Source organism: Molossus molossus, unplaced genomic scaffold (genome assembly GCF_014108415.1).
Source record: "Molossus molossus isolate mMolMol1 unplaced genomic scaffold, mMolMol1.p scaffold_m16_p_5, whole genome shotgun sequence".
Taxonomy (NCBI): Eukaryota; Metazoa; Chordata; class Mammalia; order Chiroptera; family Molossidae; genus Molossus; species Molossus molossus.
This window is the reverse complement of record NW_023425388.1, coordinates 26,717,512-26,728,703: the sequence shown is the minus strand read 5'-3', so window position 1 is coordinate 26,728,703 and position 11,192 is coordinate 26,717,512. Positions and strand designations below refer to the sequence as shown.

The 11,192-nt window shown below is 48.8% G+C and overlaps 1 long non-coding RNA gene across 2 annotated transcripts; it reads right to left on the bottom strand.

Moving 5' to 3' along the window:
* Nucleotides 1-1,345: 1,345 nt before the first annotated feature.
* LOC118616832 lies at nucleotides 1,346-10,983 on the bottom strand. Of its 2 annotated transcripts, none has more exons than XR_004956715.1 (3): nucleotides 10,862-10,983; nucleotides 10,275-10,381; nucleotides 1,346-1,552 (listed from the first exon to the last, which is right to left on the bottom strand). It is a non-coding gene; the product is annotated as an uncharacterized LOC118616832 (long non-coding RNA). The 2 variants fall into 2 exon arrangements; XR_004956716.1 differs by lacking the exon at nucleotides 1,346-1,552 and adding an exon at nucleotides 6,487-6,640.
* Nucleotides 10,984-11,192: the final 209 nt, after the last annotated feature.

Below are 11,192 nucleotides of genomic sequence, written 5' to 3'. Positions count from 1 at the left end.
AAGGTTTCAGTAATCCTTAACTCAAGTAAACAACCTCTAACTTAGATTTCTGTTTTTCTCTGCAGAATTTGCAGCCCAAACATCCACTGTGGGTTACAGATGCAAGAGAAAGGGATTCAGAAAAAGCCACGGCAAGTGAGGTTGTGATACAAAGAGGAACATCAGAAGGCAAGTTGAGGCCTACGTGGTTTTAGTTTTAATGTCCAGGGACACAAACCACAGCACAGGAAAGGGAGTTTCTTGCTTTATTTTGTCCTGCTGATGAAGACTACCTTCACATGGGCTGATCTGTACAACAGCAGAGAGATGCTTGAAGAGCCAGACCACGGGCGCAAGTGGAAAGTGGATTTGAATTTCACGTTGCAAACAGAGTATTAGACCTGGAAACTGGAAGAGGCCTTAGAAATCATTGAATCCAACGAATGTATTTTTCCACAAAGAATCAGAAATCTCCATTATATAGATAATCAGTGTGGTTAGCTGTCACTCTGCGTGGCCCATGTGGAAGCCAGCACCCGTGGCAGGAACTTGCATTGGTTTACTAGGGGGGCGGTAACAGAGCAGAGCAAACCCGGTGGCTTGAACACAGAATTGTGTCTCCCAGTTCTGGGGGCCAGAAGTTCAAGGTAAAGGTGTTGTCAGGGTTAGTTCCTTCTGAGGGCTGGGAGGGACTGTTCCTTGCCTCCCTCCTAACGACTGGGGCTTGCTGGTAATCTGGGCGTTCCTTGGCTTGTAGAAATGTCACCCTGATCTCTGTCTTCATCTTCACATGGTGCTTTCCCTGGCTACATGTTTGTCTCTGTGCCCAGACTTCTTTTTAAAATAAGGACAGCAGTAATCATATTGAATTAGGGCCCATCCTAATGAACTCATCTTAATTGAATTCGTTGTATCTGCAATGACCCTATTTCTATATGGAGTTATATTCTGAGGTTCTGGGTGCATCAACATATAAATGGGGGGTGGCACAGAATTCAATTCATAACAGAACTCTACCTACATTGTACCTGGTCCTCACAGCACGGCTGCAAGCTTGGGGTAACTCCTATTCTATGGATGGGTCGGGCCCCAGCAGGTGCATGTGAAGAGGGTGGACTCCAGAGCCAGGCTGCCTGGGTTGGTAGCTCTGCCCCCCTTTCATGAGTTAATAAATGTGGGTACCTCGTTTAACCTCCTTGTGCCTGTTTCTTCACCTGTAAGACAGGGTCAATACAGGTCCACGATTTCAAAACCTTCGAAGCTCCACTTACCAAAAATCGTATTTATAACCCATTGGGCAGCACAAGCTGACCTGAATAGACTCACTTGATACAAATTCTGTCTTGAATTGACACAAGGCCACTTATAGTCTTTCTTTATTCAACATGCACATCTCACTGCAGAAATATTGGCACGATTGATTGGAGGACACTGTCGCAGATGCTGCAGGATGTTATGTTGTCTGCAGTGCATGCTCCATGTTATCTTCCTCAGATCCCCAAATTCTGACACGTGAAACACGGCAGGCCCTGAGGATTTTGAGTAAGGGAATGTGGTGCCGCATACATGCATCCTGTGGTTGTAATCAAGGATAAGTGAGTTAATATGTGTACAGTACTTAGACTACTACCTGGCATATAGTAAGCACAACACACGTATTTACAAGTAGAATAATACTAATTATTGTTTTGTCTAAAGTCACGCAGGTGGTACACCAGGAAAGAAGGTTCTGGTCTTTCTTTCCATGCAGGAATGTCTGGCATTGGAAGCTGTGGTTGCCAAGCAGGCTGAGCCACCTCTGCAGCTCCAGGGCTGGAGTTCATGTCCTTTGCTTCATAAACCAGTGTCTACCTTCTGAGAGGGTGATCTCGTGAAATCAGGTTCCTGTTTGTATTAATATGCTAGGGCTGTCATGACAAAGGACCACAGAATGGGTGGCTCACACAACAGAAATTAGTTTTCTGACCGTTGTTGAGGCTGGAAGTTTGAGACCAAGGTGTCTGCGTGCTGATGTCTGAGGCCTCTCCTGGCTGGTGGACACGGTCTCCTCACTCTCTGGGTCCTAACCTCTTCTTGTAAGGACACCGGCTACACTGGACTAGGGCCCACCCTGTTGACCTTATTTTCACTTAATTACATCTCTAAAGGCTCTATTTCCAAATACAGTCTACTTCTGAGGTGCTGGCAGTTGGGACTTCCACATATGAATTTGGGGGTTGGGACACAATGCAGCTCATAACACTACTTCCAGAAACGAAGTGAATTGCCACGCACACCAGATGCATCCCATGCATTTGCTGGCTTCTTTCTGCTGCAGCACTTTTCAAAGTGTGGTCCAGGCCCTGGCCAGTTTGGCTCAGCGGTTAGAGCGTCGGCCTGCGGTCCAGAGAGACCCGGGTTCGGTTCCCGCTAAGGGCACGTACTTCGGTTGCAGTTTGTCCCCGGCCCTGGTTGGTCGTGCGGGTGGCAGCCACTCGATGTGTCCCTTCACATCGATGTTTCTCTCTCTCTCTCCCTTCCTCTCTCTCCCTCCCAAATAAAAAAAAAAAAAAAAAAAAAAAAAAAAAAAAAAAAAAAAACAAAGTGTGGTCCAGGATGCCATGCAGTCTAATCTCCTGGGACCTCAATAAAAATAAACCTGCCCAAGCCCGAGTCAGAATCTGGGGGAGGAGATGGCAGAGCCTTCTAGAGCTTGCTTGTGTTTTACATTTATTTGAAGGTTTAGTTTAATTAAGGGGATTCAGGAAAAGGTAGATAGCAAGGTAACCCCCCGCCCCCACCTCCCTGCAGCCTCTGCAGTCCCCCAGGGAAGGTCCCACCAAAGAGGAGCAGGAGAGAGGGAGGGGCCCTGTAGTGGCTCCCACAGGAGTTCATCGCATGGCTCCTGGGAGGGTGACAACAGCACTCTCCTGCTGTAAGCCAGCACCGTGGAACTGAAGAGCGCCCCCTGTGGTGCAGGTCCGCAGAGCTTTGCAGTGCAGAGACCGGCAGAGGCGGCGGTGCTCCCAGGCAATGCCAGGCGATGGAACGCAGCCTGGCCCCGTGGGTTGCAGTCATTTCCCCTGGGCAGCATACCCGCCTGCTTCCAGCTCCTGGCAGTCCCTCCGGTTCCCTCTGACTCTCAGAACGGCCTGAGACCCAAGCCTTGCCCTGGTCGGTTTGGCTCAGCCGTTAGAGCATTGGCTGGGACCAAAGAGTCATGGGTTTGATTCCGGTCAAGGGCACACACCCTGGTCCCGGCCCTGGTCAGGGTCACATGGGAGGCAGCCCACATCATCTCTCTCACTTTGGTGTTCTCTCTCTCTCTCCCACCCCCACTCTATCTGAAGATAAAATGAAAAAATATCCTCGGGTGAGGATTTAAAAAAAAAAAAAAGATCCAAGCCTTAAATCATGTTTAAGAGACTGGCGATGGTGGTATTTTCCAGGGCCAGGTGCTGAACCAGGGAGCAGAGGTCGAGGTGGCTCTGGCAGTCACTGACTCTGCTCCCAAAGTTCTGGTGATGTCATGGAGGTGGGTGACTGGCAGGGTCATGCTGGCTCCCTGCAAGGATCTAAAGAGAACAGTTTTGCCATCCACATGAGTTATAGTCTTTTTAAAAAAAATCCTCACCCGACCTGAGGATCTTTTTTTTTTACATTAATCGTCAGATAGAGCTGGAGGGAGAGAGAGAGAGAAACATTGATATGAGAGAGACATATCAATTGGTTGCCTCCTGCACAACCCCAACCGGGGCTGGGGACGAACCCAGGACTCGTTGGTCCGTGGGCGGAGCCATACCGGCCAGGGCAAGTTACAGCCATTGAACCACAACTCAAACAACCAATGGGAGCCTTCTAGAGTGGGTGTCCGTGTGTGCCACGCCTGCGCTGGGGTGACCACCAGCCTCCCATGTCAAGAACTCTAGCAAAACAGCAGTGAGTGAGACTCTCACTGAAAATCATTTTCCCAGCACCATGACAACAAGCACCATCAAAGCTCATGTCGATAATCCATCCTTCACCTTTCTCTGCCTGTTCTGGCTTAGATTGCTCATATCTTAAAATACTTGCCTGGCTGAAAATGCGGTGACTCAACCCGGACTGGCATTGAACAGAACAGGCAGGAGGTGCTTTCTTCTGAAGAACTGTCAAAACCCAGCACAGTGCCTGTTCATGTCACACGTTGTTCCTGTCAAGGGGGAGACGCACTTCTCGCTCTCTTGTCAAAATTGGAGTTGCCAGGGAAAGTAAAGCAGGTAGGATGTCAAACTTTGGGGCTTGTATTACACTGAGTTGGAGGAAATCTGGCATCTTCATCTGAGACTTTCCTCCACATCCCCTTCCCAGTGCAAGATGGGCCCCATTTCTGAGGGCCACCGTCAAGGGTGAAAGTCACCCACAGACCCACGCCGCTCCACGTGGGCCCTCTGGCGGCATCTCAGTCAGTGTCTAGTTGTAATGGGTGGGATTGCGTGAATCCTGACTATGGCAAAGATCTAAGAATTCCTCTGAAGCTGGTAATTTGGAGACTGCATGGTTTGTAAACTTGAATTAATAAAAACTGGGGTTAATAATGTTATTGTCAATTAAACTATGTCTGTTGGTCCTCTCAGTTCCACTCGAATTCAATATTGTGGAATATTGAGAAATGCTCTCAAGTCAGACCGGGATTGCCTCTTATTAGCTGTGTGACTTCGGCCAAGTTGCTTTACCTCTCTGAGTGGTTCTTTCCTCAACAGCCAAGGTGGAAATGACATCACCTTCCACACTACAAAGCAGGGAATGTTAAAAGAGATCACGAATGTGAAGGGTGCCAGCCCAGAATCTGCTCCATAAAAATATCATTTCTTTTTTCAGTCTCTTCTGTGATTTTGTTTGTTTGTTTGTTTTTTCCTGCAATTTGAAATGAGCACCGTTTCTGGCTAACAAACGTTGGCACATTTCAGTATGTGGCTGTGCATGCTTTTAGGATCTCACAAATAATTTTCCAAGAAGGATTAGGAATGATCAGGATACAGACCCTGAGACCAGCAGTTGCCAAAGTCACGAGAGGGGATCGGCACGGTCCAGAAAGCAATAGGAACCAAGCCACTGTTGACTTTCGGAAACTTGGGGGGTGGGGGAGGAGTTGCATTTTCCTTTCAAAAGGCCCACAAATATTCTCCAAAATGTGAGAGCCGGGGCAGCTCCAGGGGCACAGGCAAGAGACCCTGGGAGCCCCCCCGCTACATGCTGCCTCCTCTCCTGCACCCGGTCTGCAGCCTTCCACCCTCTGCCTGGATTCAGCCCCAGGCCAGCTGGCCTCTTCGGATGTCCAGCCACAAAGGTCTGTCTTCTTCTGCTCTTCCGGTCAGAACCTCAGGCTTCAGCATCTGCTGGGTCTCCCCCTCAGTCTTTCATTTGTTTGGCCTCAGCTCCCCACCAAAGACAAAGGATGGGTTTGACTCCAGCTTCACCCTTATTGTTAGGATATTATGGATAAATTACTTAACTTCTTTGACACTCAAACTTCCCACTTGTAAATGGGGCTCCCACATTGTTAGGTTGTGAAGACTAATGTGAATAAAATGTATACCAAGTATTTTGTAAAGTACTGAGAAGAAAAATAACTCAAAGCCCTCTTAGACATGTACCTTACTGACACGCAGTAAGTCTGCAGAGATATGTGTCAGGCTATTTTCTGATTAAAAATCTGTGCCATGGAACTGCTGTCCAATCCCCAAACACACCAGGGGATGTCCCGAGCAGTCCCCGGGGGCACCAGTGGGCTGTCTAGTTGGCTTCTGAGGAGAATCTGACATTTACCGTGTGCTCACTATGTCTAGGATCATGCCTGGGACCATCTCGTTTGATCCCCATTGAACTGGTATTAACCCAAGTTCCCTGACTTGTGTGGGGCAAATGGAGCCACGTCTGAACTATTCATCCGAATGATCGTTTGTTACCATCCTCACTCAGCAGAACTTGATCCCAGCAAAGCACCTTTCACCTGCGCTTCTAGGGAGCCCCTGGGATCCGGTGTCTTACGTGCATTCCCCCACGCCGCTGCCCCCTCCCTGCGCTGTCATCTGGCCCTGGCAAAGCGGCCCTGGGGAGAAGACGCCTTTCTCTCCTGCTATGTTCATTGATGGTGACCCTGTAACAAAGTGTCTTATAGAGTACTTGGCAAACAACCCTGTTAGCTCTGTGTCAGCTCTGCCCAGGAATGGTTCCAACATGGGGGAGGGCCAAGGACAGATGAGCCACAGTGTACTTAGAACGGCTCCCTTCTCTGACATGGACACTCCGCCACTTGGTGAGCTCACTGTGCTTGGCTCCTTGCGGCTCCTCCAGAAAGGCAGACTCCCCAACCCGGGGGTTCCCCGCTAGCTCACCAGACATGACTGCATCCTAGCGCAGACTCCATGTACCCTCCCACTACACAGATGAAGAAACGAAGGCTTGGAGGGTCAAGTAACTTACCCAAGGTCACACAGCCAACAGGTGGCAGAGACAAGAGCCAAGCCCAGAGCGAAGTCCAAAGCCCAAGTTCTTTCTGATCTGAATCCCATGATCAAAGTGGCAACGTGACATGTTGTTCTGACCCTGGCGTCCACACAGAAGGGCACGCTGTGCCGGTCACTGTTTACCGTACGTACTTGTCTCCTCCCAGCAGCTTAAGTTACTTTCTGCTCGGTTTCTGTTGGGAACTGTGCTTCAGTCATAAGGAATTGGGGATCCCTTCCCATTTCACCCTCCTTCCCACCCCTAGCTGCCCTCTCCATAGACCTGCTCTTCATTTCAGTGTTATCTGGCTCATGGTTAAAAGTGCCCTGGTGCTTATGTAGATGACAGAACAAGCAAGACTTGGCCGCAGCCAAAAGCCCAGAGGCAGCTTAGCCAGTGTTAGCAGATCTGAGAAAAACACAAATCTCTTGACTCGGTTCCCAAAGCCCCACAACCTGACACCCTGCGCCAACCCTCTGCCTCAGCCTAAAGGTCCTGACCCTGAGTTCTTTACTCTGCTCCCCCCGCCCCCCCAGCTATAGCCTGGTGCCCAGAGGGGTGGGGTCTGTATCCTCATGCACCCACCAGACACAGCTGTCCCTCCCAGTCCATTCCAATGACCTGGTGTCTGCCTCTTCCTGATTGACACTCCAGTTTCCAGAGAGGACTGGAGCCTAGTCCTGGCCTTGGTCCCCTTAGCCAGGGCCTTGACCTTCTGCCTTGGCCTTGCCAACACTTTCCTTGGGGAGCTGAATACCCTTCTCCCCCAGATGCTGCCAGGAGACCTGACTATACCTAAACAAACCTCTCTCTCCCCTCCAGAATAGAGGACCCCATTTCCTCTCCAGGCATGAGCTCCCAGACTCTAGCTGTGCTAGTTCCACTCGGCCTTTGAGAAAACTCTCTGGGGAGGGGGCAGGCACACCAGCCTGTCTTGGCCTGAGCTGACCACTTCCCAGGAACTCGGGGGTCAGGTGCCTGGCCACTTTATTTGGCAGGCTCCTTGGTTACCACCAGCTGAGATTCTCAGGTGCTCGGGTCACTAGGGGAAGTGAGCTGGATTTCTTGAGGACCCTATTATACACCCGTAGAACTCCCACCCCCGTTCCCAGTCCTCCCGTTTTTGCTTTCTTTTTCTCCAGAGCACTTGTTACCACTTTGATAGACTGATACACTCCATGGGAATTTAGTCGTCTTTGCTTGAACAGCGCCTGGCCCGTGGTTGGAGCTCAATAACTACCTGTTCAATGAATGACTGGAAGGCCCAGGGCCTTGGCAGGCAATGCCAGAGCACACATACCGAGGCGCTGGGGAAACCAGGAGTTCTCATATCTCAGTTGTCACAGAGCCCAGTTGCCTCAGGGCTGCCAAAAAGGATTTCCAAACCTCCTCGTCTTAGCCAGGGCAGTAAAATGTCTACAGGTGCTTCCTCGGTGCAGCTCTGGGCACCGCGAGAAATGCCAAGCCTCCAGGCAGCTTACCATTCGGCTCACCTCTGAGCCATCCACCCCACTGAAGACTGCTGGCTCCCCGGCGCAAGCCCGCAGCAGGCCTGCACAGCTTGCGGGACCTCCGTGCTCCCCCTGCTCCTTCCTTCCCAGACATGAGTCGGCCTTACTCACCTCCACATCCCCGGTGCCCAGCACAGTGCAGAGAGGCTGCAAGTGGGTGATACATATCTGGTGACTAAATGAACGCCTGGCTTCCACATCCAGACGAAACCAGCCCTTTCTGAATTAATTGTGTGACTCAAACACCAGGGCATAATGAGTTTATTTCTTTGTATTGTGATTAATGATGCTTTTGTTCCAAAAAGTCTTCAATTCGCCCTGGCCTGTTTGGCTCAGCAGTTAGAACATCAGCCTGCTGTCCAGAGAGACCCAGGTTTAGTTCCCGCTAAGGGCATGTACCTCGGTTGCAGTTTGTCCCCGGCCCTGTTTGGGTCCTGCGGGTGGCAATCACTCATTGTGTCCCTTTCACATCGATGTTTCTCTCTCTCCCTCTCTCTCTTCCTCTCTTTCCCTCCCACTCTATCTGAACAAAAAAGTGGAAAAATGTCCTCAGGTGAGGACAAAAAAAAAGTCTTCAATTCTGAGATTTAAGTTATCCCCTATGGAATAATACTATTTACAAAAAGGCACAGCATAATTTTTAGAGTAAAACTGATGATTATGTTTCTTTTCTTAGACCTTAAATATCTGTTTTTACTCAGGGATGACTTTTTTTGTTTGTTTTTTAATTATGTGGAGTGCTTTATGATATCGAAAATAAAATTCTATGAAGAAAAGCTGATGCTGCCCTTCCCATCTCTCCTGGAATAAATACACTTTTTATGTGTTACAAAAGCTTTTTTTTTTTTTTTACATCCCCAAACCGATTATCCAGGTTCTCTTGGATTTAGGAGAGGGTGATTTATTTAAAAAGAGGAAATAATACACAGAGAAAAAATAAGACAGGTGTTGCCTTCATATTCACAAGAGGAGAGACTGAGCATTTTCTAAATAAAAACTATTCACAGATTGCACTAAGTTTTATATATATATATATATATATATATATATATACACACTTTATTGATTTTTACAGAGAGAGAAAGGGAGAGGGAAAAAGAGAGAGAAACATTGATAAGAGAGAACATCAATTGGCTGCCTCCTGCATGCCCCTCACTGGGGATTTGGCCCACAACCTGGGCATGAGCTCTGACTGGGAATCGAACTGGTGACGGCTTGGTGCATCGGTCGATGCTCAACCACTGAGCCACACCGGCCAGGCCGGATTGCACTCAGTTTTTAACCAGACTGGACATTTAGTTGATTATATCCCTCAAATTCAATTATTAAAATTAATCAGTGTGATAAAATTTAAGAGGAGAAAAATTCCACTTTGATTTATGATTTTAAACATTATTTATCTACACTGATCAACTTATGGGTAAATGCTTAGGTGCCGAGTCACTTCAGGCAGATGAACACCTTGAGCAGACAAAATTCATGTGCTTCGAAAGGCAAAAGAGAAAAACACACTGAAAATTTCAAAACATCATCCTTATTCCTGACAACATCTTTTAAGCATCTGAAACTAACCGTGCCAAAAGCCAGTCTACCCAGTTTAGCAAACCAGTGGATTCCACTTGGGGTTTAGCTGGTTAGAGCCGGGTTTTAGTCACTTGCTACATGGCGTCCTGACCGACATGGTAATGACAACGTCTAATTTACATTATTTGTGTGTCACTGGGTCCAGCTCCACTGGAAAATGAGCTAATTAAGTCCATTTAATGGTCGGATTGCTGCCATGGCTAGATCCTGACAGAGCAAGGCTGTTTGGAAGAGCCCCCCAGTCTGTTCCTGCACCCACCGAGTGCACCGCCTCCTCTCACCTGGTTCGAGAAAAAGAACAAAGAAAGACCTTTCCTCTGGGTTATCTGGGGCGGAATGTCCTTTCTTCCCCTTCACCCCTGTGGAAGTTGTACTGAGGGGGGAGACCCCCTCTTTTTCTTCCCTGTTAACCCTTCCTGCTTCTCTACAAGCAGGTTTCAGTTTCCCACAGTAAAAAGACTGACACAAACCTCAACCAGCCTCCCAGCTGTGAGTTCCCCTTCCCTGCCCAACCAGCTCTCTGGAGCAGTGAGCTATGCCCGCTGCCCTTGCTCTCGCCTTCCCGGACTGCACTTCTAACCCAGTGTGACTTGGTTTCTGCTCTCATGTCCCCATCGAAACCGGGGCCACGGGAGTCATCAGTAGCTTCCTCAGAGTCAGATTCCAGGGGCACATTCTGGTGTTTGTGCTGGACATTTCTGTGGCATTTTTTACCCCCATCCACTTCCTTACCTTAGAGAATCTCTTCATCTAAACTGCTTCGTGCCCTTTTGTTCTGGGTTTCTTCTCACTTCGTTGCCTCCTCCTCAGGTCCCTATTCGATCCTTAGAAGCTGGTGTCTGTTGGGGTTAAGTTCTTATCCATCTCATGATTTTCTCATTCTGCCCGCTCTCTCTGGGCCATCTCAACCCCACCTCCACTCCAGTGACCACCTATATGTGACCATTGCCTGAGGGGTGCTCTAGGCCTCTCTCCCCGCCTTGGCACCCACGTTCCTAACTGCCTCCTGGAGGTCTTCTCTGGAAGTCCCACTGGCACGTAAAGAATATGTTTAAACACACCATCTTCCTCTCAGACCAGTTTCTATTCCTCTACTTGTTTCCACAGCAACTTTTATCATCATCCACGAACCTGCACAAAAGACCTAGGGTCCTCCTGGATTCTTACTTTCCTTTCCCCGTGCCCTGTTTACCAACACAGAGTCTGGGACCTGGCAGTGCATAATGTATGACTCGAAGCAGTGTGTGTAGATGGATAAATGAACTATGGGAACACACAAAACCAGGGCTTTTACTTGAGTCTAAAACTTGACATTTTACCTTCCACAGTTTTTCACTTCTTCATGAACATCCTTGTCCCAGATGATCTTCAACTCTGATGATCTATGATTCCAGACTACTCCAGCCGGACACCTTGGGCATTTAACCACCATTCCTTCTGATCTGTTTAATCCCATCTCTCCTTTTGGTGCCTGTTCTGCCTAGAAAAAGAGGAGAGAGGCTCCTGAGATAAAGTAGGACATAAAACATCAATTACACCACCTTGCAGAACACATTTCACCCTGATAAGAGGTCCCCATGTATCTTTGCAGCCACCATGAGTCACAGTGAGAGCTGGGAGGGGAGAGAGGGGCGAGGGAGGGGAAAGGGT